The sequence below is a fragment of the Octopus sinensis genome, linkage group LG14 (genome assembly GCF_006345805.1).
Source record: "Octopus sinensis linkage group LG14, ASM634580v1, whole genome shotgun sequence".
In the NCBI taxonomy this organism is placed as follows: Eukaryota; Metazoa; Mollusca; class Cephalopoda; order Octopoda; family Octopodidae; genus Octopus; species Octopus sinensis.
This window is the reverse complement of record NC_043010.1, coordinates 225,887-241,294: the sequence shown is the minus strand read 5'-3', so window position 1 is coordinate 241,294 and position 15,408 is coordinate 225,887. Positions and strand designations below refer to the sequence as shown.

Here is a 15,408-nt window from a genome sequence, read left to right as displayed (position 1 = left end):
TACATATGAATGTATATATGTTTGTATGCATATATGCATGTAGATATGAGAAAATTTGTCATTTCTGTGATCAGAGCCTGCCCCTACTTAACTATACCAACAATAATTTATTGAATCAAACCATCCCCCTCCTCCTTCCCCTCTCCTCTCCCCTCCTTGTTGTTGTTATCGTCATCGTCATCATTATCATCATCATCATTCCCATCATCATCTTCATCATCATCCCCATCATCCTCCTCATCATCATTCCCATCATCATCTTCATCATCATCCCCATCATCCTCCTCATCATCATTTTCATCCTCATCATCAGCTTCAATTGTCAGTCATTTACAGGAATTTATAAGCAAAGATATACTAAAAACAAAAACCATCCAGCAAGCTAAAAGTCTTCAATGTTTTCAGTGCCATTAAACATAACATACCAAGACATTTTCTATCTTTTATGAATTTGACTATCAGGAACTAACTGACATCACAGGACAAGAATATCACCAGCATCAAACTGCACAATGGCTTGAATCTTATGATGAAGGCTATAAGGTCTTCACTGATATCATTGGTGATATTTCTTAACATCACATCATAACATGGACTCAATCCCTTATCATACCATGATTTTTACAGTATCATGTTGCAAGTCTTGTTATGTCTTGTTTATAAATGGACCCTAGTATAAACTATAACATTGGGCTTGACAATCTCAAACAATGTGTGTATATTTATGTATGTATATGTATATATCAGTTCAAGGATTCCTATTCTTGGTCACTGGAGTGAATTAATTTTCAAATACTTACAATCAAATCTTTACTCTGCAAATATTTTGAGTTCTATCTTTCTTGGAGGATGTCATATCTTGTAAACTATACTTATTCTTCAGCATATGTGCATATGTAAATATATATAGACGTGTGTGTCTATGTTTATTTTTATCTATATGCGTATATATATATATATATATATATATATACACAATTAATGAGAGAAATAGAAGATGGAATATATGAGCATCTTTATTGATCACTACTATACGCAGTGAATGTGCTATACTGGTAAACTACTAGGTGTGTGTGTGTGTGTGTGATTTAAATACATGCCGTTGGCCACTTTGAGTAGTTCCCTTAGCTCATTTTTGTTTATATATATATATATATATATATATATATATATATATATATATATATATATATATATGTATATATATTTATATAAAGTGCAGAAGTGGCTGTGTGAAAAGAAGTTTGCTTCCCTACCTCATGATTCTGGGTTCAGTCCCAATGCATTGTATGTAGATTTGGTAGATGGAAACTGAAAGAAATCAGTTGTATATGTGTGTGTGTGTGTGTGTGTGTGTGTGTGTGTGTGTCTTTGTATCTGTGTTTGTCCCCACCACTGTTTGACAACTGGTGTTGGTGTGTTTATGTCCCCATAATTAGCAGTTCAGCAAACGAGACTGATAAAATAAGTACCAGGCTTCAAAAAAAAAAGCATTGTGATTAATTCATTTGACTAAAATTCCACAAGACAATGTCTCACCATAGCTGCACACTTGCACACACATACACACACAAAACATCATTAGATAGTTTCAAATCAGAAAAGTAGTATCTCAAAGAAAATAATTCCTTCCAGTGGATTTGCATATGCAAATAGTGATTTTATAGGGAACACATTGTTTTGTTTGTTATTTATTTATTTCATAGTTATTAGTAGGTCAGTCTAAAATCTGTGGATTATGTACTTCAGCAACATTAAGTAATATATATAATTATCAAATTAGAGAACCTTAACAAGTGTAGCCATTTCATAAAGTACTTTCTAATTAACAAGAGATTCTCTTGATTCATCACATAATGAGGTTTTTGTACATTTTCTTTCACTCCTTCATTTAAAATTTAATTTACTTTGTAAAATACTTTCCCAGAGACTTCCATTTTCTTTTTTCCCATCAAAGAGAAACTAACTAAAACACAAAACACTTTTCATCACCTGGTCCTTTGCAATAACAGGAGACACCTGTACACACATTATTTAAGGCACTTTACAAAATTTTCCAATTGATGCCTTCTCTGTTATAGTATAGGTGACTTTTCTGACTTGAGTCTATTTGATGAATGCCTACGTGTATGAAATTTCAAGTTATCCATATTTTGAATTTTCAGTCCTTCACTATGTTCTGAAAAAAATTTATGTATCTGTTGATAAATGTGTGTATATATGGCTCTGACCACCTGCATGTTTATATATGAATATAGAAATTTACAGACATACACATACACGTACACACACGCGCACACACACGTGCACACACACACACACACACACACACACACACACACACACACACACACACACATTCATTGAAATTCATTCATATCAGTCTTTCTTTTCTAGCAACATTTCATATATTATTAATCATATTGATTAAAAAAGGAATTTTATATCTGAATATTTATTTTCTGAGTAAGACCAAGAAAATATAGACTGATCCTTGCTCTCCTAGTGTATTGGGGCCACAATAATCTATTGGTTTTCAAAAGACTGAAATATCCAGTCTATTATGAGATATGATGTATTATTTAATGCTTGTACATAAAGGGCTGGGGGCTATACTTAAAATCACAGAGGATAATAAACAATAAAAAAGTAGTGGTCTTCTGATTGCAGCCCTCCTGTGAAATCTGGCTTTGTACAGCTCCTGCCAAACAGTTTTTGTGGAAACTGTGTTCTCAAGGTGGTCATTAAGCTCTGCAGTAATTTTGGGAGCTGTACTTTTATGATCCTTTCTAACAATTTGCATAAGAGTCTGACAGTCCCTATCTGAAAGTTTTGGTTTTTTTCTGGAATTTTGTTTCAACGAGGAGGATTTTTCTCTTTCTCAAAGGCTGTCATTACTTTTGAGACAGTACTTCTTGATACACCAAACATTACGGCTGTCTTCATTATGCTAGCGCCTGCCATACAAGCACCAATAATTTGACCTCTTTGAAAGTCTGATAGATCTGTCATTTTAATGAATATTAATTACCTTTTTCTGAAGATATCTGAAAAGAGACAGCAATTTTAGCAAAACATATTAAGCAACAGTAATAATAAACCAAAAACATAAAAATAAACAAGATTTTGATGATTTTATAGATATTTCAAAATTATGATGCTATGATGCTAGGTGTTTCCATTATTTTGTCCAACCCCCTTATATATATATATATATATATATATATCACCGTGATCACTGTGACCGACCAGGCTATCAGATGTTGCTACACATTGCTGGTCACAATGTGCTTCGCATTGTTTTTGCCTTCAAATGACGCCACTCCGCTCGCTAAGCGAGCAGGCCAACAGTAGAAAGAGTGAGAGAAAGTTGTGGCGAAAGAGTACAGCAGGGATCGCCACCACCACCCTGCCAGAGCCTCGTGGACCTTTAGGTGTTTTTGCTCAATAAACACTCACAACACCCGGTCTGAGAATCAAAACTATGATCCTACGACCGCGAGTCCACTGCCCTAACCATTGCGCCTCCATATATATATATACATACATACTTATATATGTATATACATATATATATATATGTGTGTGTACACATGTGTAATGACTAACATGTACACACACACACATAGATATATAAATACATATAGTCATATATATATATATATACATACATATATATACACAGTAGTAGCCAAAATTAGAGAACAAATATAAAAATTAAAGATATTTACATTTCTACTTCATTTTTACCAATGAGATTTTTACTGGATATACTTTAAAGTATATTCATTATTTACAAAAACTTTTGTAGGAAGTGATTCAATAACTAAATAATTTATAACAGAGAAAATGTTTATTTGAAAAAAAATCAGAGAACGTATAGCATAAAATTCAAAAAGTACAATCTGGCAACACTCTGACCAATGTAAACTAAGATTTTTATTGAGCAGTAGTGAATTAACAAACATGGAAAACTGACAGAAAGTTGAAGAAAACATCAGGAAGCAATTGGTCTCATTGAAAAAAGAAGGAATGGCAATTTCTGCTATTGCCAGAGGTATAAACAGATCAAAAAGTGTTGTTTCAAGAATATTCAAGCTTTATGAAGAAACAAGCTGATTTGTATCATTAGAAAAACAAGGCAGACCATGATTAACAAGTGTTTGGTAAGACCATGTGATTCAATCCTTAAGAGACTGTTTGATACTGCTGCAGGAATTTCTTACCAAATAAATTGTGATTATGGAATGAATGCTTGGAAGACTGTGGCTCATTGTTTGAAGGAAGTCATACTTCATGCCCGTTCCCCCAATATTAAACTTCACATCAGTATGTAGAACCGAAAAGTGAAAGTGAGGTTAGTCTTTGTCAACAAGCATGTACTTTGGACAGGCAACAGCTGGTTGTATGTGTTCTTCAGTGATGAAAGCAAGATCAATTTGGTTGGCTCTGGTGGTAAAATGTATGTGAGATGTTATAAGTGTGAAATATTTCCCCTTAAATGCGTGAATAAATCAGTGAAGTTTGGAGGTGGGTGTTTAATGGTCTGGGGAATGATTTCTGCAGCAGGTGTTTGGCCTTTGATCCAGATCCATGGTAATAGGAATGCAGCCATATACAAAAGCACTGTTCTGCAGCATGTTGTGCCAGCTATGAGGTCGTCTCCAACTCATCAGCTAATCTTTATGCAGGATAATGCACCATGTCACATTGCTAAAATAGTTAATGATGTGTTTCAAACTGAAAACATTACTGTGGTGCTTTGGCCAGCTAAGAGCCCTGACCTTAATTCCATTGAAAACTTATGGAAGATACTTGGAGTGCACTGACATGTGAATATTATTATTTTGTGGGAAAAACTTTAGGATGAATGGAATAAAATTATGTCAGAACAATGTGAGAAATTGTTCAAATCCTGTGGATGGAAATGTGCTGCAGTCGTTAGAAATAAAGGAATGTGCACATCTTATTAATACATGGATGTGGATTGTAAAAATTTCTGGCAAAATCTTGATTTCTTGAATTTTACATCATATGTTCTCTAATTTTGTCCATCTTGTATTTTTCAAATAAACATTTTTTTCTGTTATTAATTATTTCCTACAAAATCTATTGTAAATAATGAACATACTTTAAAGCATATACAATTAAAATCCCATTTGGAAAAATGAAGTAGAAATGTAAATATCTTGAATTTTTATTTTTGTTCTCTAATTTTGCTCACTACTGTGTATATATATATATATTATATATATATATATATATATATATATATATATATATATATATATATATATATATATATATATAGTGAAATGGATACAGTAAACTTGCCATGAGGAGTGGAATATACAATGTTTCAGATGTAATCCTTCACTAGGGTATTCAGAAAAAGAGAAGTTGAAGAAAGAGTTTACATCCTCTCAGCTTGAAAAACTGGCTGCAACTGATAATGGATGCAGAATAACACAGGCTGCTACAGTGAAACAGAAGTTATAGGAGAGGGTGTGCAAAAAGGGGGAGGAAAAGAGTGATGGAGAGAGTAGAGGTAAGTAAATACAGGAATGTTGCAGAGAGAGGGTGGAAAGAGATTAAAAAGGGTAAAAAAGAATTAAGAGGATGAAAGGAAAATGCTGTATGGTTGTTACATCAATGACTGCATTGGTGCCATAAGCCTTAACAGACAACAGCTCAACAATTTTATTTCTTTCATTAACACCTTTCACCCAGCCCTGGTATTTACCTACACCATATCTGATACTTCTGTTTGCTTTCTGGACATCTCTGTCAAAATACACAGTACCCACCTCTCCACTTCTGTCTACTATAAACCTACTGACTCTCACTCCTACCTTCTCTACTCTTCCTCTTACTCCAAACACATTAATCTGCCATACCTTTCTCTCAATTTCTTCACCTTCTACAATTTTGCAGCATTGATTCAGATTTCGAATCCCATTGCAAAATGATGCAGCAGTTTTTCCTGAATGAAGGCTATTCTCCATCAGTTGTCAACCCAGCACTCCACCGAATCTGAGCCATTAACCGCACCACAGCTCTCCTACCATCTTCACGTACTTCCACCGACCGTATTCCACTCTTTCTCACCTACACCCATCCATCCTCCCTCTAAAATACAAACACCCACAATTATGGCATTCTTCTTTCTGACCCAACAACCACCCCTATCTGTCCCACACTGCCTCTCCTGTCTTTTAAAAAAGATAGGAGTCTTAGAAATCTCCTTGTTGGAAGCTTCACAGCTCCCAGCTCCGCACAACCAGGAACCTTTAAATGTTCTTGCTGACAATGTAACACATACCCCTACATCAGCAATATTACCACCATCAAGGAACCAAGAAGCAATATCACATAACACACCACTTCTGTTACACTTTGGCGAATTTCATATATTGCAAATGCTGTGGTGCTCTTTACATTGGAGAAACAGAGTGACACCTTGGGGATCGCTTTCGCGAACACATCAGAAGCATAATGCTATGTATGCTAGGTCAACCTGTTGTCACCCACTTTAACACTGTGAATCATTCTATTGAAGATTTATCAGTGATTGGTATGGCCTTACACCATGGACCCCTCTTCTCTAGGAAATGAAAGGAGCAACATCTCATATTTGATCTTGGCACTATGTCCCCGACAGGTATGAATGAGTGTTTTTCCTTTCATCCTTCCTTTCCCTTCCTCTTAATTCTTTTTTACCCTTTTTAATCCTCTTTCCACCCTCTCTCTGCAACATTACCATACTTGCTTACCTCTACTCTCTCCATCACTCTTTTCCTCCCCCTTTTTGCACACCCTCTGTTTCACTGTAGCAGCCTATGTTATTCTGCATCCATTATCAGTTGCAGCCAGTTTTTCAAGCTGAGAGGATGTAAACTCTTTCTTCAACTTCTCTTTTTCTATACCTCCTGATGAAGGATGACATCTTAAACGTTGGATGTTCCATTCCTCATGGCAAGTTCACTGTACCACTTTCACTTTTTTCTATATTTTTTCAAGTCTTGCTGACACAGAGCTACACAAGATTCCTTGTAGTTCGCCTGATTATATACAATACATACATACATACATACATACATACATATATGTATGTGTGTGTGTATATATATATAACACACACACACATATACAAATGTGAAGGCACGTGGCCTAGAAGTTAGGCTGTGGCACTCGTGATCGCTAGATCGTGGGCAACGCATTGTGTTCTGGAGCAAAACACTTCATTTCACATTGCTCCAGTCTCCACTTTTGATCAGGGTTGAATGTTGGCCTGCTTGCCTAGCCTGCGAGATGGTGTCATTAGAAGGCTAAAACAATGCAAATGTGCATTGTGACCAGTGATGTATAACAACATCTGATAGCCTGGTTGGTCATGTGATCACGATATATATATATATAAAAAAATACAAACTGGAACAAGAACGCAAAACATTTAGAAGATGATACAAAAAACACGGACGGGACATTCAAAGCCTTCAATCTTCAGTCATGAACCGGATCTTCCTCGCAATTTCGGCTGATTAATCTTGAGATTGCTCCAATCTCAGATTGCTCCAAACTCAAGATTAATCAGCCGAAATTGCGAGGATGATCCAGTTCTTGACTGAAGATTGAAGGCTTTGAATGTCCCATCCGTGTTTTTTGTATCATCTTCTAAATGTTTTGCGTTCTTGTTCCAGTTTGTATTATATATAGCGGCATACGTACCCTCTCTCTTATATGTATTTATATATATATATATATATATATATATATATATACATATATATATACATACATACATACATGAGTGAGTATATTTTAGGTATATACATATATATATATCTGTGTGTGTGTGTATATATTCAGACACACACATTTTCACTCCCCAAATCAGAACTCTAAAATGAACTCATCATGTCCTCTTTCTCAATCAACAAACTCGTTTCTGGTTTCTGAGTCACTCACCTTGATACCTGATTATGCTTTCTTTTTTCCTAATAACTATGTAATCATTTGTTTATTTGTTTCCAGTTTTTAAAAATATTTATTTATTTGTTTATGTTTCTGAAGAGTTGGGATAAATTTTGAATCCAGTGAAGAATATGTAAAAGAGATTAACAGCTGATCAAGAAATCCTAATTTTTTTCTTTGATACCCGGTGACTGGAATATCTATCTGTCTGTCTGTCTGTCTGTCTATCTACACACACGCACACACACACACACACACACACACACACACACACACACACACACACTTTGATTTGTTACTGTTTCAATCTGACCCCCATTTCATGATTTATTGATCAAAAAAAGAAAAGAAATAGTGAGCTACTGATCCTAAGGATCTAAAAAGCATTTCAGTGATGTTAAACAGCTGAAAGATAAAATGCATCTACCTCTCCACAACCTGGACAGGTAGCTTGGGTATTGCATTTAATTTTAATTTGCCTGCAGGAGGCTTTGAATGAATTCAACCTGGTCAGCCAATGAAACTTTGATCACTTATACTGCAGCACAACATCAATAATCTTCTGTGTATGCATTCCATCTGCTAGAAATAGCAGTCAAATCTTGTACAGGAGAAGGACACATTACATAAAATGTCCCTTTATACACACCACCTGAATAAAAGATAAGATGGTGAAAACTGGAATATCTTTGTTTAAGTAACAATTTATTTACAGCATTGGGAATGGACAGTGGGCAGTACCAATGATAGGATATGAACTACTGACTACTTGGCTGAATGAACAGTAAGTCACTAAGCTGACAATCCATCTCCATTGGTTGGTGAAACTGATGAACTTTGGCTGTAAGCCTACAAAATGGCAATAAAATATCATTAATGGTGTAGTAATGTCTTATAATCTGTTGGTTGTTGGGACATCACTGAATGTTTCCTCTTAAGGTAGTGATCCATGGCGAGGCTGTGAAGTTTCCTATTGTCTACGTGCAGAACAAGAAGCTTGCAGTGTCAGCTTAAAAAAGACTTCTTAGATATACAGCCATTGCCTGGTATGTGGCTTGAATCCCATAAACTGACTGAGTCTATAGGGGGGGGGGGATGACCGAAGACATGCACAACAATATACACTAGTGGGTTTTATCATAATCTCTGGGTTTAAGATTCAGAATAAGTGCAAACCCTTTGAGCACTTAATATACTTGTCAATTACATACAATGATTTTTGGTAATTAGACCCCACCAATTCAAGACTTTATCTGAGTTTCAGTGTCTCCCCCCACTACCTCACCCACTGAAACCATGAAAAATATCAATATACTTGTCCTTTTATTCTATCCAAACATATCATGCCACTGAACCTAGTCATAAAAGGAACTAGTTAGTGTGTGATTCACTACTTGCTAAAAGGGACTTCAGTTTGGCTAATTTCTTACAATATCCTACCTTTGCCAATCATAAAGAAGCCAATTGTTTTAACAGGTGTAATCATGTTAAATATTTGTCAGGTTTCCATTTTGAAATATTTCTATTGCTCCATGTTAGTGACATGACATCCTTAAATCAATATGTGTATGTGTTGCAACATTCTACTTTTTTCTTTTAAAACTGGCTGCGGAGAAAGTAAGAATACCATTGTAATAATAATAATAAACCAAAGAGAGTGAGTGAGGGAAAATGTGAGAGATGGCAGTCTGTTGTAATATAATGTTTTTACCAAAGTATTCACATCAAACTTTAGAGTTTATTTCACTCAAAATATTTAAATACTAATCTGCAAACAGTTGCCATAGACTCCAGTAAATATGAAAGAGAAAGAAAAGAAGATGGCAAGTTGACTGAAAAAGACTTAAGAATGAAGTTGACATGGTTGGAACTAGTCAACAGAGAAATTGATAAAGAAGAAAGAGAATGGACAATAACAGACTTTAACTATAATCTATGCAGTGTGGCTGCCTCAGACATTTACCCAAAAGCTACCTATCATCAAATAAAATTATTATTTAATTCTTATATTTGCTGCATTTATTTCAGTATTTTTTGTAAGAATTTTAAAGCAGATATTCTTAACAAAACTGGATGAAACAGAATTGGGGAATGAATTTTATTTCAGGGCATTTTTCTGGTTCTTGAAAGGAAAGATTCTATTCCAACATTTTTTATCAACTGTTCTCAATGTAAACCATGACATGTTAATATACAAACCAACCAGAGACCTTCTACACAGTTGCCCAAACTGCTAGAAATACCAATTAAAACCCTCAAGACACACCCGACCCTTTTAAATAAGTTGGACAAATTGGACTTTTGGAGTGTCTCTAATCATAAATCTGTTGAGTCAGTACTAACCACACTCCTGGTAAAACTAGTTTAATCTGGTTAATTCCTTTCATATCCAACAGACCAATAACTTTATATATAGATTTTAAAAAATAATGATCTATTCTAAATACTTATGGAAATTAATAAAAACGTTCAATCCCTTTTATTTAATATTTCTTATAAATTCTTTTATCCTTTTACTGACTTCAGAAATTGGACTATGGCCATACTGGAACACTACCTTCAAGGTTACAGTGGGTTATATTGAACCCAGTACTTGATGGTAACTATTTTATCACCATAAAACAATGTAATGAAATACCACGGAGTATTTTGTCCAATATTTCTTACTAGAAATTCTAACGTTCACAATTGTTATTCTTGTCTATCTCATTTCAGTCACACAAATATTGATGATTCTGAGGATAAAAGTTCTTTCCTGTTCAAACAAATTTCACCTGATTACTTCGTAAAAATAGACACAACTATTTCTGTTGGTCACCTTCAATATATGCATCATTATTACTTCCAAATATTACATTTACCTTTGAAATTCTATTTCAGTTTAATATTTGTACTTTTAACCACTACTTTCCCACCCTACTCTTATGTTTAGTAAAGAGTTACCTGTATCTGTCACCACTACAACTATCAAATGAGAGTTATTTTTATTTCACACCACATCCCCATTACTAAACACTCCAATTTAGTTGAGAGTTACCTTATATCTTTTACCAATACAGTCCAGAATTATTTGCACATTTTGCTCTCTGGGTGTTCAGAAATTTGTTGATATTAAAACAAAAACAGTTGCTAACTCTCTCTCTCTCTCTCTCTCTCTATATATATATATATATATATATATATATATATATATAATTATACTCATCCTTCCTATATCTATTTTAAATACAAACTGTTACAATAATCAACATTGTCTTGTAACAAATACAATATTTCACTGTATATTGAAGTTAAATTACAAAATCCAGGGAATGTCAGTCAATAATAGAAATCAAGTTCCGCTTCACTACCAAAATCGCCAGCTGCAAGATTGTTCCCTTATTTACTACTCAGTCTAAAAAAAATTGTGCTGTTAGAATCCCCTCTTAAAATACTGATTTCAAATTTTGGCACAAAGCCAGCAAGTTCGGGGAAGGTGTAAGTTGATTACATTGACCTCAGTACTTGGCTGGTATTTATTTTATTGACCTTGAAAGGATGAAAGACAAAGTCAACCTCAGTATGTAAAGATGGACACCTTTTCTTAAAATATTATAAGCATCTTAAATTTTTACAATCACTGGTTTATTTTTATTATCATTTTGTATGAAGCAGACAAACAATGACCTCATAAAATATTTTACAATACCAACAGACCCAAAATGTCATTTTCAGATAATATGAACACTATAAGTAGTCCATATTTTTAACTAGACCTCTTTTCAATTTCAATTTCTATCTATGCGTAACAACAAGTGTATGACTGGTTTTAAACTGTTTAATCAGCCTCCCTATTTGCTTGATTGAGCCCCATCTGACTATCATCAGTTGCCCAACATGAAACACTCTTGGCTGGGAACCAGTATTGCAGTGATGCCAACATCATATCTGCTTTTGATGACATTTTTGACCAGCAGGACAAAAGCTCTTTCACTAATGGGATCCACACTGCAACATCCATGGGAGAAGTGAGTGAACTGCAATTGGGGCTATGTTGAGAAATAAACCTCAGTTGGTTACATTCCATGAGAGCATCTTTGCCAGCCGCTGAACTTTTCAGCCAATCCTTGTGTGTGTGTGAGGGGGTACCCAAAAGTAACTGGAAATGTTCTCTGTGGGACAAACCCATTATAGTTGAGGCTTCTGTTGCTAGAAGCTACTTCATGCAACCCTCAGGCACCAGTCTGCTGACTGGTGTTGTCATGTGAGGTTGTACTGATATGTGGCACATCTTTGTTTTGCAGTGTTTCTCCCCTGTTCATCAAATTTCTGTGATGGCTGAAATAAAGGAACAACGTGCTTCTGTAAAATTCTATTTTCTGCTGAGGAAAACGGCAGCTGAAACAGTTGTCATACTTCAAACAGCCTACAAAGACGCTGTTATGAGCAAAACACAAGTGGTTTCCATACTTTAGGAATGATCACTTGTTGCTTGAAGTTCAACCTTGTTCAGGATGATTGTTGATCTCCCAAACAAATGAAAACATCATGGAAATTCATGAACTGACCTTGGAGGACCATCAATGAACAATTGATGAACTTGTTGATATAACTGGTGTGTCTTGAAGCTCCTGCCAATGAATTTTGAGCAAGGAATCATGAATGAAAAGTGCTGCAGTAAAATTTGTGTCTCTCACTTGCTCATGGAAGAGCAAAAGTGGTCACAACTGAATGCATGTCGTAAACTGAAAGAACAGTTGGTAATTGATCTGGACCTTTTTTCACTGGTGATGGAAGCTGGTGCCATGGAATTTGCAGAGGTGGAAGAGGTGAAGGAAAAAACAATGAAGGCATTAAAAGCATCACTTCACAAGAGTTCCAGTGCTGTTTCAAATAGTGGAAGACATGCCTGGACTGATGCATTGCTTCAAATGAAGAATACTTTGAAGGCAAAAAAAGTGTAAGCATATAAAATTAAGTGAATAAAATATTGCCAAATTCCAATTTCTTCTGGGTACATCCTCATATATGTGTGTGTGTATACATATATACATATATATATATATAATATATATATATATATATATATATATATATATGTTTGTTGAAATAGAAAGATGAATTATCTTGTTACGGATTATTCAAAAGTTTAACCAATACCTGGGTAGCAAAAATCACAGCAGAAAAAACATGGTTGGAGATAAGACCATATGGTGTTGCAACTGTGCGTTGGTGCGGATAATTGAAGTTTAATATAATTAGTGAATGGAAGAAATGGAGTTGAACGAAGATTGTACAGAATTCCTTTTATTACATTCTACACATGTTTCAAAGGCCACAATTTTCCAAATTCTGATTAAATAAGGATACCATATTGCAGCTTTCTCTTTAGGAAAAACCAGGAATTACGTTGTTAGAACAAAACAAAACAAAGGCGCTGCAAAGCAATTCGAACGAGGACGCTCCTTAAGAGCCCATGGGTAAAATGTTTATCAATGTACGTTGAAATCGGGGGTTTGGTGGGGGCCGACAAAAGGTCCGTTGGAATAAATCCAGGTCAGGCTGCGGTCAAATCTAGTAGGTGAGGAATTAATGAGAACAAGGGGTGTGGAGATGTTCTGTATACACATACATGCTTTTAGGTAGGTATTGTCTCGCACCCAAAAAAATACACCCTGTATTCTTAAAATATTCAGAACATTAGCTTTGGTCACACAGAACATCTCCACACCCTTTCTTCTCATTAATTCCTCACCTACTAGATTTGACCACATTATGACCCGTCGTTGCCGGGTCATAGTGCTAGTGCATGTATATATGTGTATATATATGTGTACATATTACATGTACATCTATATATATATACATCTACACATAAAATACAAAACACAAAATTATATCTTGATATCGCTAGTGATAACAATACTCAAAATATATAACTGACTGGAATTGTAAGCCCGTCTCTTGTAATTTCGATCAATTGTATCTTGTTGTCCCTCTTGTATAGAAGTGTGGCTACAATCCAGCCTACCTCTACTTCTGAGTGGGGGGGCATTTTAAATTTTTATCCGAGACATCCTACATCCTAGATATAAAGGTAAAAATAAAATATTTCCACTTTGCAAGTTCGAGTCGAGTACTCCCTTGCACGCTCCGTTGACTCGAACATTACTTCTATTGTGGCGAATTTACCGCCCCTGGTTAGATATCTTTCATAGACGCACCAAGACACTTTTCGAAGGTGCTTTCCTCCAGGTTGTTTTATTATTACCCACAAGAGGCGAACATAGATGGGACAATACAATCTGATGATGGGGTCAGACAAACGAGTGGGTTTTTACAATAAATCGGATTTAAAAATTTTCATGAATTACAATAAATGGACAGAAATCGAATGATGGGACAGACCGGAAGACATTACGGGTGGAGTGGGTGCGGGTTTAGCTCGGACCCTACGAGCCCCGCCTCCCCACTGATACTTTTGGTTGCGCTTGGTATTACATTTATGTTGTATCTTTCACTCGCAACTTTCGTGCTACATCCTTCCATCGTTCTTCATACACTCTCCTAGTCAGGCATATTCTCTCCAGCCCTATCTTCCTTTTCAGGTGAAAGATGAAATAATCATCAAACCAGGGCCGGAGATGAACTTGCCTGACTGTAAACCTTTCATTCTCGTCTTCCATATCACCTCTTTCGCAATTGCTACTACAACGAGAAAACGAAACTTACCTTCATTCACGAGGAAATCCGGTGGGTCAATTTTTGTAATCGACTCAGTCGACAGCTGTACTCTTCGTGTACCTGACAACAGGTGTTCGGCATAACCCACACCTCAGACACGTCCGGACAATGAACAATAGCGTGCAGGACGGTTTCCCTATCCCGCCCGCATCTTGGACATATCGGACTGTCTTGGCCACCGTGCCTTGCGAGTTTATCCCGAACAGGTAGAGCTCCTCTGTAGCATTGCCATGCCAGAGACTTCTGGAAGTTGTCCAGTGTCCTCGGCTCGAACGTACGTCGGAACAAACTGGCCAGCTGATTATCGTCGAGACCTAGGGTTTCCCCCAAGGTATCTTCACATTCCGCCTCTACCAACCCTCTATAGAAGAATGTGGTGGAACCCCCACCGCAGGCGTTGCCCGAGCGACGGAATAGCAGGAGAGCCTTGCGACACTCCGTGTACCAAGTACCAAGTTTCGATCTACGATTCAGCCAGGTTTCCCATCCACCGAAACTAGTGAACTTGGGAAACATCAGTTTTGCTAGCGAAGACCACACCCGTTCACCATCCAGGTAGAGCCACAGATGTCTTAACCTCAGCGCATGTCTGCGCATCATCAGCCAAGGCATCCCTAGCCCACCCTTTAACGGTTGTTGACAGCAAGTAGAGCGTTTCACAAGTGGTTTCCCGCCCTTCCACAAGAAGTAGAAGAGCTGTCTTTCCAACTT

The 15,408-nt window shown here is 36.1% G+C and overlaps 1 protein-coding gene across 1 annotated transcript in view; it reads left to right on the top strand.

Moving 5' to 3' along the window:
- LOC115218936 (zinc finger protein 665-like) overlaps positions 1 to 2,753 on the top strand; it is a 40,030-nt gene extending 37,277 nt beyond the window's left edge. Inside the window, exon 3 of the mRNA XM_036508560.1 lies at positions 2,311 to 2,753. The gene's annotated coding sequence lies outside the window, so the exon portion shown is untranslated. The remainder of the gene's footprint in view (positions 1 to 2,310) is intronic.
- The last annotated feature ends 12,655 nt before the right edge of the window (positions 2,754 to 15,408 follow it).